Source organism: Sinocyclocheilus rhinocerous, unplaced genomic scaffold (assembly GCF_001515625.1).
Source record: "Sinocyclocheilus rhinocerous isolate Xijiao unplaced genomic scaffold, SAMN03320098_v1.1 scaffold1022, whole genome shotgun sequence".
In the NCBI taxonomy this organism is placed as follows: Eukaryota; Metazoa; Chordata; class Actinopteri; order Cypriniformes; family Cyprinidae; genus Sinocyclocheilus; species Sinocyclocheilus rhinocerous.
Window position 1 is genome coordinate 907,292 of NW_015656677.1, and position 4,060 is coordinate 911,351.

Sequence of the window (4,060 nt, forward strand, 5' to 3'; positions counted from 1 at the left end):
GCAGTTGTTTTTGTTAGTTTGTCCTGTCTTTAGTTATATCCTTGCAATCAGTTTCACCTGAGACGAATTGCTGGACATTCGGAAGTACACACCACCCGATATTTCACCGGTTTTTGATTATTCTGATGTTTTGCTGGACATTGTAGTCGGGGGAGCTGTGGCGCTGATCAAGCGCTTCAGGACGCGCAGACGGGGGAAGTGAGCCGCCGCCCTCGTGAAGCTCAGGCAGTGTGGATTTCGAACGCCGTTGCCTAGCATCCATCTGGCGAACCTCCGCTCTCTACCCAACAAAATGGACGAACTCCTTCTGCTCTCCCGGACAAATAAGGAGTTCTCACACTCTGCTGATCTGTGTTTCACGGAAACCTGGCTGAATGACGCCATACCGCACAGCGCGTTAAATCTGCCGGGCTTTCAGCTGTTCAGAGCAGACCGCGACGCAGAATCAACGGGGAAATCGCGCGGCGGCGGGACATGCTTTTACATCAACGTAAGGTGGTGTACAGATGTAACAGTGTTAAAGAAGATGTGCTGTTCAGATCTAGAAGTGCTCTTCATTAATTGCAAGCCGTTCTATTCGCCGCGGGAGTTTTGCTCGTTCATTCTCGTAAGTGTGTACATTCCTCCGCAAGCGCACGTGAGCTCAGCTTTACAGAAACTCGCTGATCAGATCACAGACACAGACCAACAACACCCGGACTCTGTTTTAATCATTCTCGGGGACTTTAATAAAGCAAATCTCTCCCAAGAACTGCCAAAATACAGACAGCACATCACATGTCCCATCAGAAACAGTAATATATTGGATCACTGTTACACCACAATAAATAATGCATATCACTCTGTTCCATGGGCAGCTTTGGGGCTCTCTGATCACTGTTTAGTTCATCTTATACCGACCTACAGGTTTAACTGAAATCCAGCTAAACCTGTATTACGGACTGTAAAAAGATGGACTAATGAAGCAGAGCAGGATTTAAAAGCCTGTTTTGACCTCACTGATTGGAGGGTTTTTGAAGCTGCTGCCACCGATCTGGACGAGCTCACAGAGACTGTAACATCTTATATCAGTTTCTGTGAAGACATGTGCATTCCTACCAGGACTCATTTAACCTACAACAACGACAAACCATGGTTCACTGCAAAACTCAGACAGCTCCGTCAGGCCAAAGAAAATGTTCACAGGAAGGAGGATAATTTCTTGTATAAACAGGCTAAATACACACTGGAAAAGGAGATCAGAGTGGCAAAGAGGAATTATTCGGAAAAATAAGGACTCAGTTCACTTCCAGCGACTCGGCATCAGTGTGGAAAAGTCTAAAAGAAATCACCAACTACAAGACACCATCCCCCAGCACTGTGGAGAATCAACAACTGGCAGACGATCTGAACGAGTTCTACTGCAGGTTTGAAAAAACACCCCACACCCGCCCTGAACACCTCTCCACACAACCATTCACACCTCCTGCTACCCCACTCTCCCCCACACCTGCACCTCAAATCAGTGAAGACGAGTTGCGCCAGGTCTTCCGGAAGCAGAAAAGGAAAAAAGCACCAGGCCCAGACTGTGTTACACCAGTCTGTCTGAAATCCTGTGCTGACCAGCTGGCCCCCATCTTCACACAGATCTCCAACAGATCACTGGAGCTGTGCGAAGTCCCTTCATGCTTCAAACGCTCCACCATCATCCCCGTCCCAAAGAAACCCAAAATTACGGGACTTAATGACTACAGACCTGTGGCTCTAACGCCTGTCTTGTCACTGTCACTCTGTTGCACTGCGGAAGCTTCTGTCATGAAAACAAATTCCTTGTACGTGAAAACATACCTGGCAATAAAGCTAATTCTGATTCTGATTCTGATTCTTATAATTCTCACAAAACTGTATTTTCTGCAAGCATTTTTAAGATAAATTAAAAATATATTTAAGTTTTCATAATTCACAATGTGTGTAATGCTCTCAATGTCAAATGCAGAAACATTAATTCATGCGTTCATGACCTCAAAGGTTAGATTATTGTAATGCTTTATTGCGTGGTTGTTCTGCAGGCTTAATAAACAAACTCCAGCTGGTCCAAAATGCAGCAGCTAGAATTCTTACTAGAACCAGGAAGTATGACCATATTAGCCCGGTTCTGTAAAATAAGTAGAGATAACTGCAGGCTGGAGTAATAGGCATAGCAAAAGGTTAGGGCATGCCAAAAGGTAGGGGCGTGGAGAAAGGTCTTTATGATTGGTCGACAAAGCTGTCTGTCAGGGTGTGGGGGTAGGGTATTAGGAGTAGTTTCTGTTGTACTGATTCACCTTTCAGAACGCCTACTTTTAGCACACCCATTGCTCCAGGCTGCAGCTACCCCCGTCTCATATACATAAGTACAAGTCAAGATCCAATACCATACAGGTCCACAGGGAGATGCCAAAAGACCACTAAACCTTGACCTGCCTTGACCTGAATTCATATTTGGATCCATTCAGAAATCCTAAACCCAGTGACACACATGAAAAATAAAAACTATTCTGAATATGATCTGAAGGCATGTTGACATTTTTATTAGTAATTTATTTATCATTTATTAGTTCCTCTGTCAGAGTGAATGTTCGTGTCTGCTTTTGAAGTGTCTGATGCCCATATGTGACCCTGGACCACAAAACCAGTCATAAGGGTCAATTTTTTGAAATTGGGATTTATACATCATCTCAAAGCTGAATAAATAAGCTTTTGATGTATGGTTTGTTAGGATGGGACAATATTTGGCCGAGATACAACTATTTGAAAATCTGGAATCTGAGGGTGCAAAAAAATTAATTTAAAAAAATCGCCTTTAAAGTTGTCCAAATGAAGTTCTTAGCAATGCATATTACTAATCAAAAATTAAGTTTTGATATATTTACAGTAGGAAATTTACAAAATATCTTCATGGAACATGATCTTTACTTAATATCCTAATGATTTTTGGCATAAAAGAAAAATCTATCATTTTGACCCATACAATGTTTTTTTTGGCTATTGGTAAAAAATATACCCCTGGGACTTAAGACTGGCTTTGTGGTCCAGGGTCACATATATACATGGGTCATTCCTGGCATTCGGTGCCTTTTGTGTCCCCAGTAAATATCATGATATTATTGCCTTAAAATTTTCAGCAACATCAATTTTAAAGTTGTCTTTGATGTAAATAACACCTTTGCAACTTTAAGCATATTAAATTATTTTTTTATAATTCTAACCATTTTACAGCATTTAAACCACCAAATATCACCATCTTTCCTATGTCCCCGGGCCTGTGTCTGCTTTTTTGATGATCAACACGACACTTAATATGAGTGATTTTTTTTTTTTTGATTATTTTATGTCGTTTGCTATATCAGTAATAGTTTTCTCTAATGTATATATTTTTTCCACATATTAAATTCATGAAAAATAAGGTAACACTTTATTTTAAGGTATCCTTGTTACACGTTACATGTACAGTACTTACTATTATAATAACAATGAATTATGCATAATTACATGCAAGTAATGCTAAGACAAACCCTAATCCCATATAGTAAGTACATGTAGTTAATTAATATTACTCAGTACTTAAATGTATATTGTATTGTATAACTTTACACTGTAACAAAGACACCTTAAAATAATAAATGTTTTTAGCTTGTCCCTCAAAATATTGTCCACCCTGTTATATTGAACTTCTAGCCCTTTAAATTAAAGTTGGAAAAAGGAAATTACATCACAGCAAATGGCTGACATCATTTCCTTGGAGGGAAAACTACTGGGGAAGGTGAGTGAGCAAAACGATAAGCGATATTAACGACGCCGTTGTTTACAATACAACCGGAGCACATGCCGCTGAGGTGAGGGGCGGGATGATTAGACGCGCGCTAGAGGCGGTTTAGCCAATAACAACACACTGGGGTAGCTAACCAATCAGAGCCCATCTCCTATTTCTGAGGGCGGGGCTTCTTAAAAACAGGAAAAGATCGGCCCGTTTCTCAGAGAAGGGACAGAGCGGTGTGGAATAAAGGTAAATTATGTGAAAAATAATGTGTTTTTTTTTTTT

The 4,060-nt window shown here is 40.8% G+C and overlaps 1 pseudogene; it reads right to left on the reverse strand.

Annotated features, from left to right (window-relative positions):
• Window positions 1-4,060, reverse strand: part of LOC107720801 (GTPase IMAP family member 8-like) — a 22,130-nt pseudogene that overhangs the window by 9,128 nt on the left and 8,942 nt on the right.